This window comes from Pan troglodytes, chromosome 7 (assembly GCF_028858775.2).
Source record: "Pan troglodytes isolate AG18354 chromosome 7, NHGRI_mPanTro3-v2.0_pri, whole genome shotgun sequence".
NCBI classification, from domain to species: Eukaryota; Metazoa; Chordata; class Mammalia; order Primates; family Hominidae; genus Pan; species Pan troglodytes.
In genome coordinates this window covers 90754022-90780341 of record NC_072405.2, presented here as the reverse complement: position 1 = coordinate 90780341, position 26320 = coordinate 90754022, and the positions used below count along the sequence as shown (strand labels likewise).

Genomic DNA, 26320 nt, shown 5'->3' with positions numbered 1-26320 from the left:
CGTGGTTTAGGAGGCTTCAATCAACATTTGATATTGATAATGATAATGACCATACTAACAATATAAACCAAATACTCCATGTTACTTTGATCACACAATTATTTCTCTATCAATGTTTTGTTATTATCTAAGAAAAATAGTAATTAGATTTCCTTAAGCCCTTGGCATGAGATATACTCTATGCTTAATTTCAGTCCTGTGTTAACTGAATTAGTAGTTTCAACAGTTGTACTCTCAAGGTAACCTTGGTAAAGTATTCAGTTAAATACAGGAGTATTTAACTCCTGTATTTATTCAGGAGTACAGCTATTAAACCATATAGCTGGTTCTAAACTAGGCCTCTTTAAGGCCAAAGTTTGTGCTCTTAATCACTATGCTGAAATCAGCAAACTCAAAAGATTGTTAACCAACACATCTATGTGTTAACAAAAAATGCATACTCTCACTTTGAATATTTGATGGCAAGAGGGAAACGTGTTTGCCCTTTATTGTCCCTACCTGCCTCAACCACTCTTGATGGATTTTGAAATACAAAATAAACAATTTCAGTCCAGGCGCAGTGGCTTACGCCTGTAATCCCAACATTTTGGGAGGCTGAGGTGTGTGTATCACCTGAGTTCAGGAGTTCTAGACCAGCCTGGCCAACATGATGAAACCCCGTCTCCACTAAAAATACAAAAAATTACCCTGGAGTGATGGTGGGAGCCTGTAATCCCAGATACTCAGGAGGCTGAGGCAGGAGAATCTCTTGAAACCGGGAGGCAGAGTTTGCAGTGAGCCGAGATCGCACCACTGCACTCCAGCCTGGGGGACAGAGTGAGACTTTGTCTCAATAAATAAAGTAATTAATTAATTCATACCAGAGAAAAGAATGAGAGGTGTATCAGAGAATAGAATAAATTTCAGAAAATGTTTCAAAGATGAAGGTATATGCAGGTAGATTTTCAGATGAAAGAGCAGGAATACAACACAACCAAAGGCCAGAATATGTCATAAAAATATTGCTGAGTAGGCTGAACATATTCTCTTGAAAATTGCCCAAGGAGGATTTGGGCTCAAAGTCAACTGGTAGAACAAAGGGCCAAAGTGAAAAATAAGACTGAAAACAAGAAGATTCATTAAAAATATTTACATACAATAAATTTACCAGTTAGTAACTTAATTTCTTCTCCAGAACCAAAGCAAAAACAGGCAGACATTTCCCCAGCTATGACACTTGATAGCATGCACTAAGATTATGAAATAATATGTTTGGAGAGAGCCAAAGTATGACACTAAAGTAAGCACTCTCCACATAGTCTTATTATTTTATTTGTGTGGCCCACAGTTTACCAGACAACTATCTATCTATTCCTCCAGATCTATCAGTCAATATGCCCCATTCCATCCCATACTTTGCTTCAAGTTAAAGTTCTCAATTGCCCAAGGAAACAGATCTACATAAAAAGAGTCAAAGGAAATCACACTTTCATAATAGCTGTCTTAAATATGTACAGATAATTAAGAATCACTATATATAATATTAGAAGCATCAAAGTTAAAATTTAAAATAAGCATAGTAAAAGTGATCATTGGAAAAAAATACGACTCCAAGAACAGAAAACAGCCTTTAAAAATCTTTAGACAGGGAGAGGGATAGCATTAGGAGAAATACATAGTGTAAATGATGAGTTAATGGGTGCAGCAAACCAACATGGCACATGTATACCTGTGTAACAAACCTGCACATTGTGCACGTGTACCCTAGAATTTAAAGTACAATTAAAAAAGAAAAAAAAAGCTTTAGTTATATAATCAGTGATTTTAAGAATATATCATAAAATAGTAAAATAATAACAGAATGATATTTATTTAAACATAAACAAGAAAAAGCTCTTAGAAAAAAATTCTCCAAAAAGAATAAAATTAAACTACAAAATAGAGTAGAAGAAAGTTCCTAAAGTATTTTAAAAATGCAGAAAGAGAAAATATGAAAGAAAGAATAAACAAAACAGAAGAATCTTCTAAGAAATCCAACATGTGAGAGTAGAAGGGAACAAAGAAAAATGAAAGGGGAGTGGATGCATCAGGCAGAATTCCTGATTTTACCCCAAGACTGTGAATATGATGAGATATGATGAGATTTCACTCCCGTGACTATATTACATTCCTTGGCAAAAGGGATTTTGCAGATGTAATCAGTTAACTTCAAGTTAATCAAAAAGGATATTGTCTAGATAAGCTCAATCTAACGGTACAAGGCTTTTAAAAGCAAAGGATCTTCTCTGGCTAATAACTGAAAAGGAAGTGAGAGATTTTAAGCATTAAGGGGATTCAACCTGTCATCTCTGGCTTTTAAGATGGAATGCGGCAGTGTGCCAAGGAACACAGGTAGCTTTTAGAAGCTGAGAGTGGTACCTGGATGATAGCCATCGAAGAAACAAGGACCTCAGTTCTGCAGTCACAAGGAACTGAATTCTGCCAACAACCTGAAAGAGCAAGGAAACAGATTCTCCCCTACAGCCCCCAGAAAGGCATAGCCTTACTAACTAAATTGTGATTTCAGCTTTGTGAGGTCCTAATTGTAGAACCCACTGGAACCCACCTGAACTTCTGACCTAAGGAACTGTAAGGTAATAAATGGGCATTGCTTCAAGTCATCAGATATTTGGTAATTTGTTACATAGCAATAGAAAGCTAACAGAAGGGAAATGACGATGGATGATTATGATTATTATGGTAATAGAGAATTCCACAGATCTGAGCAGGCCATGAGTTTTCAAATCAAAATGACCCAAGCGGGGAATAGAAGCTACTTACAGAAAAATTAAGACTGAATGGATATTAGAGGCTGTAGACCACCAGTGACTAAGTGTCCAGTTTTTTAATCCAGACATTCTAATTTGAATCCTGACATGGCCACTTAGTAGCTTTGTGATCTTGGGTATGTTACTTAACCTGTCAGTGCCCAAGTTTCTTTTTTGTAGAATGGGTATAACAATATTACTGCATAGGGCTGTTGTAAGAATTCAATGATTACATACATATAGATATGATGTAGGTACAAATATAAATATAAATATAGCTTTGGTGCTAATAATTTCTGGCACAAATTAACCACTTGATATGTTGAAGCCCTTATTTTCAGATATTTCATCAACAACACTAAATACTCAAAGGTAATGAAATAATGTCTTCAAGTTTCTCAAGGGAAAACATATTTCAAAATTAGAATTTCAAGTACTGTAAAACTATTAAGCAGATTTAAAACCAAGATATTTTTAGACATGTTTATATAATATACCTGCTATAGGAAAATTTTTTTGAATCTATAATACTACAAGAATATGAGGAAAGGAAAGATGACTTGAGATCCAGGCAATGAACCAAACTTGGGTGGTAATAAGGGAAAATATCTGAATGATTGTTTTTCTCTAAAAATAATTACCTGTCTATATTGTAGCAAGGAGGCAATATTAGTTAAAATAATGTATACTATGTATATTGTTTAGAACTTTTCATTTCAATCTATATCCAACCCATGGTAAACTTAGTAATGGTTTCAGGATAAAATATCAAAATTACCAGCTTGATAACATGAAGGTAAAGTGGAAAGTAGAGGGAAAAAAGTGGAGACTGCAGTTGGAATGATAAATGTATTATTTAAAGTTTAAAATGCAACCAACAGAAGAAAATAATTACAATAAAAATAAAATAAGGGCCCAGCGCAGTGCCTCACGCCTGTAATCCCAGCACTTTGGGAGGCCAAGGCAGGTGGATCACCCGAGGTGGGGAGTTCAATATCAGCCTGGCCAACATGGTGAAACCCTGTCTGTACTAAAAATACAAAAAAAAAAAAAAAAAAAAAAATTGGCCAGGCGTGGTGGCGTGGGCCTGTAATCCCAGCTACTTGGGAGGCTGAGGCAGAAGAATCACTTAAGCCCAGGAGGTGGAGGTTGCAGTAAGCTGAGATCACGCCATTGCACTCTATCCTGGGCAAAAAGAGCCAAACTCCGTCTCAAAAATAATAATAATAATAAATAAAATAATAAATAAAAAATAAAATAAGAAGAGTAGGAGGAGAACAAAAGATGTAAGTGAGCTACTCCCAAACACACCTATTTTTCTCCTGATGCTTTGGGTAGCTGCTGCACTGCCTGAGCCAACCTCTCCATTACTTCACTAGAGCCCACTCAGCTTCTTTTCAAGAAGGACATTACTCTGAATTCCCCCTTCTCCCTTCTGCATAATCATTTTTCTTCCTTTCCTGGATCCTTCCCATTGATGTACACACATAAGTTCTTACACCCTAACAAAACAAATGAAAACAAAAACTTTTCTTGACCATATATCCTACTTCAGTCAACTACACCCCATTTTTCCAATCCCCTTAGAGCAAAACTCCTCAAAACTGACTGGATTCATTGTCTTGGACTCCTTTCCCTGCACTCTCTCTTGACCATACTCCAATCTAGCTTTTCCCCCAACCTCTACATTTAGACTCTCAGAATAATGCCTGAAAATAACAGCTACAATAAAAGTGACATTTTATGATAAGCAATCAAAAGATAACTTTTTTAAATTGGTAAAGCATAAAATAGAGATGTAACCATATTAGTTACTTAAGAATATCTGAAGGAGAGCAATAATTCAAAAAGATTTTCCCTGAACAATGGGTCAAGGGTTAGGAGAGAAGAGCCTAGTAATTTTTACGTTTCACCACAAGTTCTTCTGATCTCATTGACTGGTTAATATGTGTACATCTGATTTGAGAAAATAATTTTAATTTATAACAGTGTTCACTTTCTGCTGTTAGCTACAGAAGTTTCAGATTGCCACACAGGAAACTAAGAGTTATCTTTTTAAAAAGTCATTGGTCTTTATGATACCTAAGAGAAGAAACTTCTATTATAGTTGGATACTTTTACTCAGGAAAATGCTATTACTAATTATCTGAGGACCTAAAATGACAGACCAACATAAAATGACAATAGAGGGCTGATACAAAATGACAACCTCAGGATTTTAATCTCATGCTCTTCCAAGTGACATTTATAATCAGTACATTTTAAAAATCATTATCTGTTATAATGCAAAAATGTAACTGTGTAATAACAATAATTACAACAACATTAGCCACTGGATAACATGTGGATAGGACCTGGATCAGAAAATGTTCTGAACTGGCCGGGTGCGGTGGCTCATGCCTATAATCCCAGCACTTTGGGAGGCCAAGGTGGGCAGATCACCTGAGATCAGGAGTTCGAGACAAGCCTGACCAACATAATGAAACCCCCTCTCTACTAAAAATACAAAAATTAACCGGGCATGGTGGCATGCACCTGTTATCCCAACTACTTCAGAGGATGGGGCAGGAGAATCACTTGAACCTGGGAGGCAGAGGTTGCAATGAGCCGAGATCACACCATTGCACTCCAGCCTGGGCAACAAAGTGAGACTGTCTCAAAAAAAAAAAAAGAAGAAGGAAAGAAAAGAAAAGAAAGAAATGTCTAAACAAGATATTGCACAGGCTATGAGGAGGAGAGCAAGTGAGGACCCCATAGTGCCCTTCTTGGTCAGCTAAAGCACAGAAAAAGATAGCATAACTCAAATGCATGACCCAGGAATAGGGAGATTCCCATTTCACCTGAATCAAACACACACATGCATACACAAATACACACCACACACACACACACACAACACACACACACACACACACCACACACACACACATCACACACACCATACACCACACACACCACATACACATACACCACACACACACAGCACACACCACACACACCACACACACACACCACACACACACACCACACACACCACACACACACACCACACACACCACACACACACACACACCCCACACACACACACACCACACACACACACACACACACACACCACGCCTCCTGTAAATTTTTCACATGGGAAGATCTCATGTCTTTTCAAGATGAGTAATAATCAAAAAAGATTCAGCACAGGATCTATGCAAAGAATTACTAGTACATAGAAGAAAAGAAACAGACTTTTTTAATTAAGAAAGTTTTCCTGTGGATCAGTTAAAAATTTAGGCAAAGGATTTTCCCAATCACTCAAAAAGACAAACTTACAAGTTCCGATATTTAAAACAGCTCATGTGGTAGTTCTATTTTTAATGTTTTTAAGAATCTTCATACTGTTGTTCATAATAGCTATACTAATTTATATTTCCACCAACAGTGTGCAATAGTTTCTTTTTCTCTATGCCCTCACCAACATTTGTTATCTCTTGTGTTTTTGATAATAGCCATCCTAACAGACATAGGGTGATATCTCATTGTAATTTTGATTTGTATTTCCCTGATAATTAGTGAAGCTGAGAACCTTTTCATAACCTGTTGGCCGTTTTTATGTTTTCTTTTTAAAAAAATAAAGTCTATTCAGGTCCTTCACCCATTTTTCAATAAGATTATTTGTTGGGGGTTTTTGGTCATGTTTCTTATATATTTGGAATATTAAACACATTATCAGATACATGGTTTGCGAGTATTTTCTCCCAATGTGTAGGCTATCTTTTTATTTTGTTGATTATTTCCTTTAGTATGCAGAAGCTTTTTAGTTTGATGCAGTCCTGCTTGTTTATTTTTGCTTTTGTAGCCTGAGCTTTTGGTGTGATATCAAATGATTATTGCCAACTGCTTTGGTTTTAATGTTTCCCTCCAAAATATACACACTGTAACTTAAACTACCAGCATTTCGATCATAACAATTTAACAAGTCTCCAGGAAGTTCCAGATTTTCCCTTACATTCTTGTCTTCTGGGCTCTCCAAACTGTTCCAACCTCTGCTGGTTATCCAGTTCCAAAGCTGCTTCCACATTTTCAGCTGTTTTTATAGCAATGCCCCACTCTTGGTACTAATTTTCTATATTAGTTCATTCTCACATTACTATAAAGAAATACCTGAGACTGGATAACTTAGGACAAGAGGTTTAATTGGCTCACGGTTCCACAGGCTGTACAGGAAGCATGGCTTGGGAGGCCTCAGGAAACTCCTACTCATGGCAGAAGGAAAAAGCTTGAGTAGGCATCTTCACAAGGCGGGTGAAGGAGGAAGAGAGAGAAAGGGAAAATGCTACACACGTTTAACCAACCAGATTTTCTGAGAACTCTGTCACAAGAACAGCACCAAAGGGATGGTTCTAAACCATTCATGAAGGATTCGCTCCTATGATCCAGTCACCTCCCACCAGGCCCCACCTCCAACATTGGGGGTTACAATTCAACATGAGATTTGTAATCAGACACAGATCCAAACCATATCACCCTCATAAACAGAATTATAGTCCCTTATAATACTATAATCTCAATAGTCTTACAGTCCTTTATAAAAAAGCTTGAGGGAGTAAGTTCATCCCATTTGCCATTCTATCCTTTGCCATGTGAGGATGCAGCATGTGGGCTTTTACTAGAGACCAAATCTGCCAGACCCTGATCTTAGACTTCCCAGCCTTTAGAACTGTGAGACTTACATTTATATTATTTGTAAATTAATTATTCTGTGGTATTTCATTATAGGAGCAGGAATGGACTAAATAACTAAATTAGTACCAAGAAGTGGGATACTTCTGTAACAAATACCTAAAAATGTCTAAGTGGCTTTAGAACTGAGTAATGGGGTGGATAGTAAAGGGTTATTCTGGTGAGGGCTCAGAAGAAGAGATTCAGGCTGTAGAAAGGGCCCCAATCTTCTTAGAGATTACTTAAATAGCCATGATTATAATGTTGGTAGAAATATAAACAGTAAAGGGCATTCTGATGAGGTCTTAAGTGAAAATGAGGACTATCGTATTGGAAACTGGAGGAAAAGCCAACCTTATGATAAAGTGGCAGAGAACTTAGCTGAATATTGTCCATGTCCTAGGGCTTTGTGGAAGGCAGAGCTTGTGAGCAGCTACCTAGGATATTTGGCAGAAGAAATCTCTAAGCAAAATTTTGAGGGTGTGCCATTGCTTCTCTTGGCTTCTTATAATAAAATGCAAAAAGACAGAAATGAATTCACGACAAAATTTATAGTCAAAAGGCAAACAGAACTTAGAGACTGGAAATTTTTTAGCCTAGTCAGTCCGTGATGAAAGAAAACACATGTTCAGGAGAGAAAACCAAGGGTATGCTGAGTGAACGTTTCATAAGGAGATTAGTATGGACAGAAGGAAGGCAGATGCTCTTCAGCAAGACAATAGAAGAATGACCCCAAAAGCATTTTGGAGATTATTGAGGCTTCTATAACCATCACTGGCTGAGAGTGTCAAGACCTAAGAGGCATAACTATATCAAAAGAGGGGCCTTGGACATCAGCAAGACCTCAGCACTTGCTGTCCTACACTGCCTCAAGTATCTGCTCTCTGAATTCTGGCACAGACTCCTCAGCTGTCCTACCTGTGGCTCCAGCAGGCCCAGGTACAGCTCCAGCCACTCTTCCAGAGGTCACAAGCAGTAAACCTTCGCAGTGTCCATGTGATGCTAACTCTGCAGACACAAAATGTGGACAAGCTGTGAAGGCATGGCTACTTGTACCTAAATTTCTAAGGATACGCCAGAGAGCCTCAAGATCCACAGAGAGAACTGCCACAAGGGTGAAGCCACCACAGAGAGCCCTCACTAAAACAATATCTATTATAGCCATGGAGCAGAACTACCCCTGCAACCTCAGAACTATAGAGCTACCAGCATGCCACCCTTGGAGAGCTGCAGGCACAAGACTCCAATCCCTCAGAACTGCCATATGGGCTGCCCCCAGCAAAGCCAAGGAAGTGGGGCTGCCTGAAGCCTTGGTGGCCCAAGCCCCACTAGAGTGTGTCTGGAAAGCAGGACATGGACTCAAAAATTATTTCTCAAGCCTCAAGATTAATATTGTTTGCCCTGTTGGGTTTTAGACTTACTTAGGACCTATTACCTCTTTTTTCTTTTGTGCTGTTCTCTTTGAAATAGAAATGTCTGTCCTGTGCCTGTCCAACCATTGCATTTTGGATGTACATAACTGATTTGATTTCACAGATTTACAGTAGAAGAGCAATTTCCTCAAGATGAAACACATCTTTGGGACTTATGTATATCTGATTTAGATGATATTTAGAAGAGATTCTGGATTCTAGACTTTTGAATTGGTACTAAAAAAAGTTAAAACTTTTGGAGCTATGGGGATAGAATGAATGTATTTTGTATGTAAGAAGGACATAACTTTTGGGAGGCCAAGGGTGGAATGCTGTGGTTTGAATCTATGTGCCCTTCCAAAACTCATATGTTGAAACTTAGACCCCAAGGTGATGGTGTTAAGAGGGAGGGCCTTTAGCAGGTGATTAAGGCATCAGTACTCTCTCAGGAATGAGATTAGTGCCTTTATATAAGAGGTTTCAGAAATCTACCCAGCCTTTCCATCTCCTCCACCATGTGAAGACACAGTGTTCATTGCCTTTTGCCCTTTGCCCTTTTCCACCATGCAAGGATTCCCCAAGTAGATTACATCAATGGGACAAGCCCTCAGTAGACACCAAATCAGCTGGCACATCATCCTGGACTTCCCAGCCTCCAGAGCTTTGAGAAATCCGGATATTTTGTTATGGCAGCCCAAACTGACAAATACACTGAGACTGATATTAAGGAGTTTTTCTCCTGTGTTTTCTTCTAGAAGTTTTACAGTTTCAGGTCTTATTTTTAGGTCTTTAATCCATTTTCAGTTAATTTTTGTGTATGGTGTAAAATAAGGGCCCCATTGTATTCTTTTGCATGTGGATATCTAGTTTTCCCAACACCATTTAGTGAGGAAACTATTCTTTTTCCCATGTGTCTTCTTGGTGGCCTTGTTGAAAATTAGTTACCCTTGCTTAGGTTTATTTATTTCTTGGCTCTTTATTCTGTTCTATTGGTCTGTGTGTCTGTTTTCATGTCAGTACTGTATTCTGATTACTATAGCTTTGCCCTATTGAAACCAACCCAATAGTCTCATAGATAGTTTTTTTTGCGTAAACATAGAAATTGACTCTTCTGGTCTTAAAGCTTGAAACTTACATTCATTTTATCTGACTTCCTTTCTCAGGAAAGGACCCCCAGGCCTCTCAAAATACCAAATAACTGAAACTCACCAGATCATCACATCCAGACAATGAGAAGCCCTGCCCCTCATTCATCATGATTGATTCCTTGCCCTTTCCCAGTTCCTGTTTCCCTATACATAGTTAAATTTCTTCCCTGCTATAGAAACCCCGTCTCTACTTTGAATACAAAAATTAGTCAGGCGTGGTGGCGCGTGCCTGTAATCCCAGCTACTTGGGAGGCTGAGGCAGGAGAATTGCTTGAATCCAGGAGGGGGAGGTTGCAGTGAGCCAAGATCGCACCACTGCACTCCAGCCTGGGCAACAGAGCAAGACTCCATCTCAGAAAAAACAACAACAACAACAAAGAAAGAAATCCCTAATTTTAATCAGTCAGGGAGATGGATTTGAGGCTGATCTCCTATCTCCTTAGCTGCAGCACCCAATTACAGTTTTCTTCCTTGGCAATAATCATTGTCTCAGGGATTGGCCTTTTGTGGGGTGAGCAGCAGGAGCTAGGCCAAACCTCTGGTGTTTCAGTAACAATATAATTTGAAATCAAGACGTATGATGCTTCCAACTTCATTTTTCTCTCTCAAGATTGTTTTGGCTATTCAAGGGCTTTTTTGGTTTAGTGCAAATTTTAGGATTTTTTTTTCTATTTCTGTGAAAAATATGATTGGAATTTTGATAGGAATTGTGTTGAATGTGTGTGTTGCTTTGGTTGTATGGACATTTTAACAACATTCATCCTATCAATCTATAAACATACCTTTTTATTTATTTGTGCCCACCAATCTCACTACTGGGTATATTCCCAAAAGAAATTAAATCAGCACCTTCTAGAAATATCTGCATTTCCATGTTTATCGCAGCACTATTCACAATAGCCAAGGTATGGAATCAAACTAAGAGTTCCTCAGTGGATGAACAGACAAATAAATGGGTATAATGGAATATTGTTCAGTCTTATAAAAGTAAAGCCTGTCCTTTAAAACAACATATGTAAATCTGGCTAGGGACAGGGAGGGAAGGAGGTCAAAGAGTATACATTTGCAGCTATGTAGGATACATAAATCTAAAGAGCTAATGTACAGCATGAGGACAATCATTGATAACAATTTATTGTATATAGAAAAATTGCTAAGAGAGTTTATTTTAGGAGCTGTTACCACACATACATACACAAAGGTAACTATGGAAGGTGATGAATAGAATAATATGCTTGACTACAGTGTTCATTTCACTAGTGTATGTATAGCAAAATTTCATGTTGTACACCTTAATGTATACAATTTAAAAGGAGAGAGAAGACAAAAGAGTTCAAAGCAAAAGAGGTTCAGCAAAAAATGGTAAGATAACAACAACGACAAAAAAAGATCAAAGATGGCAGGAACTAAGAGTTAGCCTTGACACTAAAGTTAAAATTGAGCATGTGTAGGGTTTTTTCCCTATTCTTATCCTAGAAATAGAGAACTCAGGGCAAGGCTCCTGATCCCTGAGACAGATTCTGTAAGATGTTTTTCACTCCCTCATTCACTTGGTATAAAAGACATAAGAAATAAAATCAGAGTCCTTATTTTGTAATCGTGTCACAAAAGGGCTGAGCTAGCAATTTACACAAGCCAGTATTTTTCTTGTCTGCAAAACTGCTTATGAGAACATTTCCACCTTGTACAGACAGCTTTGGATGATATGTTGTTCACCACTGGGTTATTTTAACCTTGACTTCAATTTGGGAGACAGGAATCATGAGGGGTGAGCTAAGCTTCCAATGCCCTTTCCAGCCAATTTTGTTGGTTCTGAGTTTTGTAAAAATACTACTGTGTGTACTAGATCAAGTGGGACAATAAGCAGAAGCTGAAGAGACACAGCTCACTGTATGACATTCCCCTCACAGGTTTTCTCTTACTTGTCTGCTGGAGTGCTCACTTTGAGAGGCCTGGGCCCCCAAGTTGTCCCAGGCAACAAGAGAAAAAGCAGAATGTCCTGCTTCTACACCTTGTGGTCTAGGAAAAAAAAAAGAAATAATAATTCACCCATGTACTTCACCCAGCTGCCTCACAGCCTTCCTTACTAGACAGTGCTGAACTTGATCAGTAATATTTGGGGATTTCAGTTTGTGCTGTAGAGTATTTCTAAATCCCAAAGGAAACCAAACATAAAATGCAGCAATCCTTTTCTATTTTTTTCTAGGGAAAAGGTATTAAAATTGAAACATTAATATCAAAAGCAAAGAACTTCCAAATGTAAACACATTATCCTAAATATGTAAAGATTCCTATTTAAATAAAACACCAGTTTTAAGGACTTTTGTGGAAATTACCTTCTTTTCATAGCAGCACTTCTGTGTCTCCCCCAAATCCTTGAAAACACTCACATGGAAGTGTAATTCCTCAAATATTTTTGATATAATACTGATGGTCTCAATCCAGAATGTTAGTACTCCCAGAATGCCCCCATTCTTATCTGCCCCTATACTGCTATGGTCAGCAAAAATGGGAAAAATAATTATAAAATTAAGTGCAAAGTATATACATTTGTTTGGATTGTTTAGTAATAGTAAAAAAAGGCAGGTAAAATAAGATATAAAAAAGATACAAATCAATGAAATGAATTCCACTAGACATAGTATGAACCCATACAGATATTATTAAGAACACTAGGCTTTTTTTCAATTACATTCTTTTTTGGTTGATACCAAGCAATAACATAATAATCACAGCAAATTTTAACAAAAAGTGAGAAATAAAAATTATTTTCAAGATTCCAAAAGCAATATATCAATGAAGTTCAAAATGTAAAGGTTAAGAATGGATATCATAGATATTAGTCTAACATAATATATTGGAATATGCACATCAGGGATGCATGTTCTAGATCTTACTCTGAATTTATTCCACAAACTTTCTCTATAGACTAGTTTTGAATGCATGTGTAATTTAGGTAACAGAAAAATAAAATTAGAAATAATATTTGATGATATAATTTATATATACAGGTTTTATATTTTTATAAGGTATATTTCTGATATTTATATAAACTAAGAAAAAATCTTAGTTCTATCTACACAAGAATAGGCAACTAATAGCTTCCTGAGGGGCAGAGGAGTATTACACAGATTAGCCAATCCTCAAGCCCAACAACTGCTTATTTAGTTGCGGTTTTGAAAAGTGGGAGAAGAATTTATTAATTCATGTACCCTCTAGGGAAAAAAATATCCGATAACCACAGACAAGACAAGAAATGTTAATTTTTCTGCCCTGAGCATATAACCAGTACAAAAATATGTTGCCTGCTTGATATTTAAATACCATTTAAATGTTTCTGTGCATCTGAAATTTATGTTCAAAACTAATACAACAATGTTAAATGATGAAGTAGTAAGATATAACTTATATTTTATGATTCAAAAAATAGTGTCCCCAGAATAAAATGTTGACATATTTTAGTACATGGAAACTTTGGGCATAGGATTATCTTAAGGGAAAAAAATAGAAACAAAACTGATTGGGAGTTAAAAATTTAAAAGGCTCTTTCTTCATTGGGTCAACTATTTATTTGATATTAGATAAATTGCCTAATACAATATAACATTGCACATCAATAATAGGATAGAAGCTAGATAAATTATTTTCTTTTCTTTCCCTAAGAAGAAATATTAACGTTTCTATATATCTGGCAGATAGATCTCTGTTCCATATGTTTAAATATTAAGCACATATACCAGTGTAATTTCTAGGCCATAATATGAAGTGGACCTAATTTGCATTTATTTCTAGGTTTTCTATATACCCTCCCTTTTCCTTTGGCAAATTCATTCCAGGAATACCTTTAAGTACCAGTGTGAAATCAATAAATTCTTCAAAAGAAATGCCCATGTTTTGTCGTCTCTATTCAGGGAATAAAAATATACTGAACTGAGCAATCATGGTAGAATGCAAAGAGCATGGGCTTCAACTTCGATGTTTTTTTAAGTCTTACTAGCTATGCAGACTTAAGCAAGGTGTGTGAATTCTCTGAACCATAATTTCCTAGTATGTTCCAGGGATCATAATACCATGCTTTTAGAATTACAGGAAAGATTAGGGAAAAAAGTACTTAACACAGAGGCCAGCACATAGTAGGTGACAGCTGCCAATGAAATGTAGTGACAGAGCCTTTTGAGATTTATATATATTTTTTTTTAAATTATACTTTAAGTTCTAGGGTACATGTGCACAACGTGCAGATTTGTTACATATGTATACGTGTGCCATGTTGGTGTGCTGCACCCATTAACTCGTCATAGGTGGGAATTGAACAATGAGAACACTTGGACACAGGAAGAGTCTTTTGAGATTAATGGTTGTGATGGTTAATTTTAATTATCTGTCAATTTGACTGGGCCATGTAATACCCAGATAAACATTATTTCAGGGTGTGTCTATGAGGGTGTCTCTAGAAGGTATTTGTTGAATTGGTGGCCTGAGTAAAACCAATAGCCCTCCCCATTGTTGGTAGGTATCATCTATTAAGGACCTGAATAAAACAAAGGACAGCTGAAGGAGATATTTGCTTCTTATTTTCTGCTTTATTGCATGAGCTGAACATCTCATCCCATTCTCTTCTGCCCTCACCCTGTCCTATTTTTACCACAGGCTCCCCTGTTTCTCAGGCCTCCAGACTGAAGCTGAATTATACCACCAGCTCTCCTCGGTCTCCAGTTTGCAGACAACAGATCATGGGACTTCTCAGCCTCCATAATCACAGGAGTCAATTCCTCATAATAAATCTGTCTGCCCCCCGCTGTGTGTGTGTGTGTGTGTGTGTGGTGTGTGTGCTCTGTGTGTGTGTGTGTGTGTGTTTCAGGTGCGTCTGATCCCAATACCTATGCTTTTAACCACTATAAATGGAGAAACATTACAACAGGAAACCAAGAGTTGAGAAAGAATTGTAGTGAGGAGGTGGATAAATGGGGATGTTTCCCTACCTTGAACTCAAACCAGTTAGATAGTTGCTACTTGGGAAGCTAATCCACTTATATTAAATATATATAATATAGATGACTATAACAGTTTTGTCAAAAGAGCAAAACTGGGTTATATACACCTTTGACAAAAATTAGCATGAGTGTAGTTACTTCCTAAATACATCTTTCTTTTCATTTAGTTGCTTGGTAAGCAGATACTGCCCCAGCTTCTGTGTTCTCCAAACCACAGATACAAATATCTGGATTTCCAGGAGGTTTCATGAAGTGCCTCTTAATAGATATGAGATGAGAAAAACACCCACCCCAACACACACACACACACACACACACACACACACAGCCCACTAGCACCTTGGGGAAGAGGAAGAACATAAAGCCTACCATGTATGAAGAAATCTATCTCCCACTGCCTAGCCTCTCCAACTTTAATCCCTTTATTGCTTTTGGATGGGTGAGGATGTGTGAGGAAACAAGTGGACAACACTAGTTTGGGGCTATTTCATTTGTAAGTCATGTCTCAGTATTCTATCTCACTTTCTCATGTGTAGGAGTAAATAGAATCTGTCTTCTTGGAAATTTGCCTAAACTCAAGATTACAAGAGGTCCGTGTTAACATTTCTTGAACCCAAATGTGGCACATATATACCATGGAATACTATGCAGCCATAAAAAAGGGTGAGTTCATGTCCTTTGCAGGGACATGGATGAAGCTGGAAACCATCATTCTCAGCAAACTAACACAGGAACAGAAAACCAAACACTGCATGTTCTCACTCATAAGTGGGAGCTTAACAAAGAGAACACATGGACACAGGGAGGGGAATATCACACATCAGGGCCTGTCAGGGGGTGAGGGGTTAGAGGAGGGATAGCATTAGGTTAAATACCTAATACAGATGACAGGTTGATAGGTGCAGCAAACCACCATGGCGTGTATATACCTATGTAACAAACCTGCACGTTCTACACATGTATCCCAGAACTTAAAGTATATTTAAAACAAAACAAAACAAAACAAAACAAAAAAATAACATGAAATTGGATCTCACCAAAGAAAAAAAAAAAAAGAAATGCAAAGTCAAGGGCCCCATTCAAGACCTACTGAATCAAAAATTAAAAGTGGAGCCCATTAATCTCTGTTTTAAGAAGCCCTCCAGGAGATTCTGAAACAAGCTAAAGTTTGTCACTATTTTACAGCATATGATAGATTTTTAATTGCATTATTCAAAATCCTTTACTCTTTCTCTATCCATATAAAATAAATTAACATTCTGTAAAAAAAAAAAAAACTTTCTCGATCCCTCCAAAAAAATAGAAACTTTGAACTCTTTCATTCAAGAATAAATCCATTTTCTTGTCTCTCTCTTCTTCATAAACTTCAATTTTTTATTGCTGATTATACAACAGTGGATCTGTGATGAGGGTAATGACTTCCATTGTAAAGCTATGCAAATGAATTCTAAGCATGTTGTCAGATGATGAAAGGAAAAATGATGACAATTTTATTCTACTTGTTCTAGAGTAAACACTGGTAAACTAATTACATGATACACCTTCAATGAATATCTGTGAATGGAGGAAGAGTCTCTGATTACTGGTTTTGTCTTTATTTCTATTTGATAAATTACATTTAATTGTACTGTAATTAGGAAGCACCTTTAGCATTAGAGAAAAATAAACCATGTAATAAGGTACAATTTCTGAAAACAGCATAAATTCTAATGACTGTAAATAAAGAGACACCCACCACATGATAGCTTTGAATTAATCATAACAGTTTGGTTTATATATTTTTTAAAAGATTGCTTTGCATAATATGGAACTTTATTCATAGCATTGTCTGGAATTATTTTTGAAAAAGAAATTAATCAGTCTTAAATGTAGATGCATTTTATAATAGATTAAATCTACCACTCAATGAAACCTTGGAAATTTCAAAAATTATCTACCAGATTCTTTTCTGTAATTGAAAGAACTACAAATTAAATCAAGTGTTTAATTAATTACAATAAAGCAGTAAATTTCAAAGTATCTCTCAGTTGACATATAGCCAGGAATTGCTTATGTCTGAATCTTCAACCCCCTCACAATGCCCCACTGCCTTCCTGCATTTTATACCCAAGACAGCAGGGTGAGATACATGAAAACCACCTTCAGCAAGGTCCATTTGCCCAAGGATATTTCAGTATCTCTTTTTGGTCAAAATTCAAAAAATATCATAGTGATTGCTACTCATAGCTTGTTTCCATATCCTGTTGTTTAAAATGCCAATAAAGAGCAGACATGGCTTTTGGCAGTAATCTTGGTGACTCCAGATCTTGCAAAGCTGTTAGATTAGGAGCAAAGAAACATAGGAGGGAAGAGCATCTTGATGCCTTCCTCCAAACTACTCATCATATACTTTTTCCACCCCTTATCTATTGAAAAGTGAAGAAAAAAATTTTCTCCATGCCACTATAACCTTTGGAGACCAATGACAAACTTCCAGAGTATGTCAGAGATCATATCTTCTTCAGAAAATCTTAGCATAAAAATTCCAAGATTATTATCTTTTATCAACTTCTAGCTATAAATTTCCCTTGCATCCTACCTCTGAAAAGTATCTATATTATATTCATTCCATTCAATTTTATTACTTTATGATTAAAGTGTCTCTACTGAAATGGTATTTAAAATCTCTTTGCCACCACTCTGGAACACTTGCCTCATCTACTGAAGGCTTTTTGCCTCATGGTCTCAATCTCCACTCCAATTTATGCTTGTTTTGGACTATTTCAAGTTGGCGTTGATAACTCAAACCCCAGATCAGTCTTGTTATTGCCAAGATTTCCATTTTACCTCATTATTCCTGGAGAAAGAAGATGATCTGATATGGTAGTCATTCCTATTCAGACAAGACACTGACATAAACATTTCCAACTACTGAAAAAAGCCAAAGAGGAGAATGAGAAGAGTAAAGACAAAAGGCAGATTTAAATGTCCTTGTCTCCCACTCATTTGGTGTTGAGCTCCTCTACCAAAAGACCTTCTGGAAAAAAAAAAAGAAAGAAATAAAAACGAGATCCCTTGAGTTGAGGAGAAACATTTATAAAAGGAATTTTTTAACTAATTAATGGAAAATTTGCTCCAAATGAGACTGTTAAAAGAGAAGATTGAGTTAGCCTCTATTGGTAAATTTGTTTTTCTGCCCTGAAGAAATGAGAAGTCTAGCTCAAGATGAATTCAGAAATTAAAAAATTCAGAAACATTTTTGCATTTGAATTCATCGTAATTCCAGTCTACCAATTAGAGTTCATGGTTCATTAGTTTAGTCATCCTTTTGCTAATATGCTGAACCAAATTTCCCCTACTGTCCTTTAGTTACACCTGTGCCAACATCCTAAGCCAGGATGCATCCATCCTTCTGCCTCCCCTGTGCAAGCTGCGGAGCTGATGGGAAATTTTACATGACTGAGAAGATTAAAACCATTATAAGCTAAACTGGGTCCTCAACCCTTCCCTGGGATTCTGTTAGGTTTCGCTTGTTCACTCATCTTCTGCCATTTCTCTTTCTCCCAAGAAATTATCTCACTACCTATTTTCTCTATATATTTCACAGAGAATATAAAATTCAGAAGACAACCCTCTCAACTTTGCACCACCACAGCTGTGGGCCTACCCACAGCTGAAATAGCTCCCTATTTTCCACCTTTCTTTCCATTACAATGAATGAGGCAGCCTTATTCCTTAAGAAAAAAATATTTCTTCAACCTTAAAGAAACCCCCCCAAATATTGATCTAGCTTCTCCTTTTCCTCACAGGCAAACCTCTTTAAGGAGTTTTCTGTACATAATAGTCATCGTGTCTTTATTTACATTTCTCTCTTAAATCTGCTCTAACCTGAAAATCTGTCCCATAGCACAGGTGACAATGTCCCTGTGTTCCTGAACATTAGGGGCCAGGTCTAAGGCAACTGAGAAAAGTATCAACTTCTATTTTATTCTGATGTAGTTGCCACATCATCCAAGAGAAACCCTACAGTCTAAAGAGCATAGCAAGGAGGCCAAATGTACATCCACGCCTGACAAGGAGAGCTTCTCCTCCCTGCACTGCTCCACTCCTCATGTCTCCAACTGTTTCTCTTCTCCCAACTCCTGAAACACTTTGATCATGCTGTCAGAAGACCTTCCTTACTTCACTGCTATCTTCATTGTGCTGTGGCTTCTCTTACATGCATTCCCTTATTATGATGACAGGGTGGGTCTTCACAGTTTGACAGACTTCCACCCTTAGACTTAGTGGGCCTTGCTTTAATTTTGGCTAGGCTTTTAACTATCTGAAAATGGGAATGTTTCCATAAAAACATATTAGCTTGTGAATTTCACCTAACAACAGAATAAATACAGTTTGTTTACATCACATATTTACCACCCATGCACATTCCACCACAGTTCTCACCTCTCATGACAAGTGCACTGACACTCAAAATCTAAGTTCAGAAGAGATTTTTATTATTACTTTATTTAACTTTACAGTGGTATTTGAAATGCTTTATTACCAATCCTGATATACTCATCTTTTGTCTCAGGCCACTCCTTTCAGACTCCTTTTCCAGCTCTTCCTCCTCAATTTGACTATTAAGTATTGGAATTGCCCAAGGCTCCAAACTAAGCCTCTGCATTAGTCAAGGTTCTCTAAAGGGACATTACTAATAGGATAGATGTATATATGAAGAAGAGTGTATTAGGGAGAATTGACTCACATGATCACAAGGTGAAGTCCCATGATAGGTCACCTGCAAGCTGAGGAGTAAGGAAGCCAGTCCTAGTCTCAAAACCTCAAAAGTAGGGAAGCTGACAGTGCAGCCTTCAGTCTGTGGCCGAAGGCCTGAGAGCCCCTGACAAAGCACTGATAGAAGTCCGAGAGTTCAAAGCTGAAGAACTTGGAGTCTGATATTCCAGGGCAGGAAGCATCCAGCACGGGAGGAAGATGAAGGCTGGACAACTCAGCAAGTCAGCTCCTTCCACTTTCTTCTGCCCACTTAATTCTAGCCACACTGGCAGCTGATTAGATGGTGCCCACCCAGATTGCAGTAGGTCTGCCTCTCCCAGTCCACTGACTCAAAGGTTTATCTCCTTTGGCAACACCCTCAGAAACACACCCAGGAACAGTACTTTGCATCCTTCCACCCAATCAAGTTGACACTCAATATTAACTATCAGAGCCTCATTTCCTTTTCATTCTGTCTTCTCTGTCCAGGTGATATCATTCAGTCCATAAGCTTTCATTTTTATCTATGCAATGAACACCCCCAAATATTTTATCTATAACCTAGATAATTCTTCTGAGCTCATATCCACACTGAAACATCTAAAGTTTATTACATTCATAAACAAACTCATCATCCCCCATTTTCCTTCCAAAAACAGAATTTTCCATTATATTTTATTTCAGTTTCTAGCACTAAACCTTACTCAATTGTTAAATCAGAAATCTGAGAGGTGCTGTTTTATAAAGGGATGCATGTAAAGTTTGTATAAAATATGTTTCTTAATGTGAGTTACATTCAGAAAATATATACATATATATATATATATATGTATATATTTGAAAGCCCAATTTAACACACAGGTGGCATTGGAAAGAGTCTGACAAACAGTAACTATTCTTAGTAATTATTATAACTTTTGTCCTTAACCCATCATTCTCTTTCACTGTGTCTCCTCAACCAACTTTTCTTATTTCCTAAATATATTTTAATCCATTTACTTTCCTCCAACCCTCCTGTACCAGCCTATTCTAAATGACCGTATCTCTCGCCAAGCTGAATGCAACAGCCTCATAACTGTTCTTACAATATGTACTCTTGACCCTTCTAAGATCTTTCTCCACTTTGCCTTCAGGATCACTTCTTCATAAAGCAAATCTAATCATGTTAGTACTCTTTCCTCCAATATAACCCATGAAAAAAGTTATTATTAATATGGTCTACATTGCTTTGAGCTATATGCATATAGATTCACTCATATACCTCTCTAACTCTGTCAGTATACTCTAGTTGCACTGATCCTTCTCTTAGTTTTCCGAACTCAGCAAGCTCCTTTCCAATTTTGGAGCTCCATGCCTTTTGTTTTCTCTGCCTGGAGCACAATTGCACACCACCAGCATCCCCTACTTTTTGCCTAGCTACCTTCCACTTATTTTCTTATTCTAGGTTTATGGATTTAAGTTTATATTCTCTGGGAAGCTTTACATGATAGATTTTAATAAGTAATATTCAAACTAGAAGTCATGACCCATCATGTGTTATGAAACTAATTGTCTATAACAGTACTTTAAAAGAATGTGGGAGAATATTACGGCATGGCATGAATCGGAATGGAATGGAATAGAATAGGATAGAATAGAATAGAATAGAATAGAATAGAATAGAATAGAATAGAATAGGCAATACATGTAGTTAATGTTTAGTACTTTTTTATTTGTGTGTGTGTGTGTGTGTGTTCGTAATGAAAGAAAGTGAATTGTTCTTACTGTGAGTCATATTTTAAAATAAATTTAAAAACGCAAGTTTGAAAATCACTCTTAAAGTGATGTTCACCACTTGTATGCTTTCTTAACACCAGCATGTGTCTCTTAGTAAAATTAACACCCTCAGATGGTTTCTGAATAACTGTTTCAGAAGTATTTGTGTTACACAAGGTTTAGGAAATAAAGTCAGCTGAGGCTTAACTTCCATTAAATAATATGTCAAAACATAATCTTCAATAAATAATATTTTCTAAATTTGGGCCTGCATTACCAAGGGTTCCTTTCTCTAGCACTTATCATGAAGCCATAAAGTGACAAACATAATAATGGGTCCTCTGCTACATGTGCTGCTTTCTTTGCCAACATCAGGTTCAGCAACCACTACAAACTCAGGCCTGGCAGACAGACATGGCTGAGTTCCAATCCTTTCTCTGTTGGCTACAAGCTTAAGACTTTTTGCAACTTATATTACTCTTCAAAGTTTTCTTTTTTCCTTTCCTCATCTATCTGTTGGAGATGACACTCCCTACTTTAATGGGTTATACATATCAAATGGGAGAACACATGTTCTGTATAGAATCTATCAAGTGACAGGCACTTAATAAATGTTGGTTCCTTCTTCTTCTCTATTCTATTTCCTTCTCCAATCCCTAGATGAACATGCTTTTCCAAGTATAGTAAGGCTCCTGAGATTCCTGGCTCAGTCTCCTGACAAAAACTTTTCTAACATAAAGCACATGATCATATTTCATGCTTACCTCCTGTAATTATGCAATCAAGCCAACCTCAACTATAATATAAGACAAATTAGTGACATGATAATGTTTTCTTAATTTTTTTCTTCTCAATCATTTTTTTCTGTTCTTCTATTTATAATTGGGCAGGCATCTGTTTAAACCAATCTTTCTTTGTAATGCCAGGATTCACACACAAATTTGGAAATCTGGGATCTCTTTGGTATAAGTTGAATTGTTTGCTCTCCAATATAGATATGCTGTCAGCTTCTAGCAGATTGTGTCCCTAGTAGATTGAAAGTAAAGTATGGCTTTAAAGGAAGATCCTATTATGGTTCCATCAAAATATGTTATGAAACAATTGCAATGAATATCATGATTTGATTGACTTAACAAAAATCTACTATTTTACTCTACCTCAGTTCAGGACTAAAGAGTCTATCATTATTTCCTATATTATCTGTACAAAATTTCATGGATGTTCTATTAAAGAAATGAGATGGGAAAAAGAAAGCAATTAGAGATTTAACAACACAATGGAAGCTGTAAGACAAAAAACGTTTCTAATACTAATAAAAGTCCCATTATTAAAATACAGATAACTATAGTTAGCACTAAATTAATGGGGAAGGGGTGGGGTTTATACAATTTGATTCTCTTCTATATATCTTGTTCCACTGATTTCTTATGACCTTAAATATGGAAGACCTCAAGAAGAAATGAACAAAGGTATATTAACCACAGTTAATTCCAAAATAGCCTCAGATATTTATATTACAGCATCAAGCATCTATATTCATTCTTTAAAGTTTCTTTTCTTATATTTTAAATAAAACTGTTTTCATCCAAACATGCCTCTGCCACTGCATGTCAAAGAGAAAAAGAAAATTGAGCATAATAGTTTTAAAAGATATAATTTTGAAAGCAGCATTACCTTTTCAGCAATCTAGTCTTCAATTTGTAATAGCCCTGATTTTCTAAATGTGCTTATTTTATAACATGTTGAAACATTTCTAGGTTTGGTAACAATATCTATCTGAGTATTTTTTTATTTTATTTTAGAAAGTGTTAGGCAGAAAGTTTGCTCTTGAAGAATGTCACATATTTTAAAAGCTGCTGTATTTGTATAGAGGAGACATAATAAGCATAAGCACAATTGCTCTTCATATTAGATATAACCAGTTATGTTAGTAATATGTTATCACCAATAAATTCATGTGGGGTCTGGCATGCTTACTGAATACATGAAGAATATAAGTAACATTGCTTGGATGATTTTTCCAAAAGATAAAATAAATCCTAGTGTCAATATTTTAAGTCTATACTAACAGCAAATATCTGCTCTGTGAAGTGAATCAGGAATTCAGGCTGTGTGACAGAAAGTTTGGTTTGAATTAGAAAAAAGAAAACGTGGTATTATTTTTTGGTTGTCTTGATAAATCATTGTCACTCTATACCCCTATCTAACCCATGTTCCTTGCATATTTTATTTCAGTTGAGTTCTCTTAGATTTGCTAAATAAAAACTATAGGAGCCATTGTTTTGGACTAAGCTCCTGCACTAGGCCCAACAGAGAAGACTAAAACCAAAATGGAGTCACTCATACTGAAGTTCCAAGTCACCAAAAAGAGACAAAATGATCTGACACAAGAAATCAAGAGAGAGAGATGACATCTAATTTGCCAAACAGGCCAATTTCAGTTAGCATGATAGTGAAGTTTCCTTTGCTTTAATCTTTACCAAAAAAGGTAACCTGATATTAATCAATCAGTCATTTCCCTATTTTCTTGATTTCCTGTTCCCACCTAAAAAGGGAACTTTGAAACAATCAATCTGTCTTTTTTGTTTTTGTTTTTTGCTTTCTTCAGCCCTTCTCTTTACAAAACAAGCTCCTCTGCATGGCTCATTGGAACATTTATTCTATTTTATGGAATGAAACGCTGCCCAATTTTAGAATCACAAATAAAGCCAATTAAGATCTTTAAAATAAATTGTTGTAATTTTGTCTCTTTACAGGTCATATCGTCTAATAACAGAAATCAGAGAGAAGTACCAGGATCATAATTACAGAGAGAAGTTTGACCAAATCCCTTTCTGTAAAAATGTTAAATATAAATATATGTCTTCTATGTTTTTGTCCTAACCCTAAATACTAAATATTTACTGGGAAGTCTCTTAATCTGTGAAAGACTGCATTCATTTACATTAAATAAAATATGGGAATTGCTCAATTTTAAATTCAGTATTCCCTATGAAAAACTAAACTTAGGAAAAGTAAATTTTTTATGAATTTTGCCACAACTGCTCATTTGGGGAATAAAAATCAGAACTCTGAAATTTTAGCTTTAAAAACCAATATTGTCTTTGAAAGCTAATGATCAAGTGATGATTTTGTTTTCTAGCCATTTAATAATAACCTTGGCTTTCTTTTTCGGGTTCATATGCCTTGCACAATCTTTGACCAAAACCAAAATTCTCACCTACTTTCTATGTAATAAATCATTAGGAATTATGAAAAAGAGGGAAAAGAATTAACGTTATCCAAGTTTATAACTATTGGATGGGCATTCTGCTAGAATGCTTCTTATGCTTTATGCTTCTTATCATATTAATGCTCCAGTATTATATACGATAGAAAATAAAAGTTAATCTAGTAATATATAATGTTAAATTCAACTAAATTTGGCCTGATGATGTCTCCAAACGTGTGTTCTTCCTTAAACAATTGGGCTGGAACTTAGTACATAAGCTAACTAAAAGCCTAACCTAGGAGTGCAATTTTGTAACAAATAGCTGAATCTCAGCCAATCATAGCAGCCGAGCTTTAGTCAATTGCAAGCTGCCAATTGTTCAAACCTGCTCAAATAAGACAAAGGCTGCTGTAACCAATTGAGCTGTCTTGGTATGTCACTTCTGTTTTCTGTGTTCTGTCCATAAATGCTGTCTGATCACATGGCAGACTGGAGTTCTTTGAACCTGTTCTGGTTCTGAGGGCTGCCAGATTCTAGAGGCATGAATAAAAATAAATTAAGACTGTTAAACTGAATTTGTGGTAATTTTGTCTTGTAAAGTAATAATGGTATTTTTTAAATGGTTTGAAAAAAATTAAAGAGTTTCACCCTAGATTTCTAAAATGCGTTCTCTCAGCATCATTTCTATCACTGATTACATTTTTTCATGTTGTGCCAGTCATTGTAATGTGCAATTTTCATTTCTAATCCTCAGTAACACTGAAGTGTGTATATTTTAAATTAATTATATTTCAGTTAATTTTGATCTGTGGCTTCTTTTCAGTCACAACGATTTAGAAAATTAATTAACTTGGTGACAAGATACAAAAACAGGATTATATGGAAGGCCCATATCTAGGACCACATAAGAAATAAAATGTCATCTGTCATTTTAATTTATTGTTTGTTATCACTTAACTATCAAATGATATAGTCCTGACATTTAGAAGGCAGACAATGTGCATAATAAATGTCAAGGCTTTTGTTTTAATCCAAATACAACTTTATTTTCAAAAACCATAACAAAAATGCAGGTATCATGTAATTTGTTCTTTCCTTCACACTATAAGCTTTGCCTAGAAACACACATCAGCCAAACCTGATATCTGTTGCCTAGCAACCATCTGACAATTGTTAGCCTTAGATGACCTGGATATATATCTGACTGTTAACCCTTATACAACTAAGTTAACTAAACACTTAGAAATGCTTAGGAATTCTAGGTTAAAAAATATTGAAGTGGAATTTTATTTTAACCTTCAATTATTTAAATAGGTCAGTTTTCTTATTAAACGAATTGAAGAAACAGGAATAAACATGTTAAAGGGTTTTTACAATAGCAATAAACTGTGAAAAACATGAAATAATGGCTTGAATTTTCTCATGTAGTATGCTTAACCATACAAAGTACACTGAGTGATTCTTGTAACTGAAGCTTCAATTTCTACCTCATTATCTAATTTATATGTATGCATATTTTATCAACATATCAGTCACAAAAAATACTGAAATATAAGATTATTGA

At 36.2% G+C, this 26320-nt stretch overlaps 1 long non-coding RNA gene across 1 annotated transcript in view; it reads left to right on the top strand.

Moving 5' to 3' along the window:
- LOC129135736 (uncharacterized) overlaps window positions 1-14855 on the top strand; it is a 51898-nt gene extending 37043 nt beyond the window's left edge. Inside the window, exon 3 of the long non-coding RNA XR_008536780.2 lies at window positions 14710-14855. This is a non-coding gene — a long non-coding RNA (uncharacterized LOC129135736). The remainder of the gene's footprint in view (window positions 1-14709) is intronic.
- The last annotated feature ends 11465 nt before the right edge of the window (window positions 14856-26320 follow it).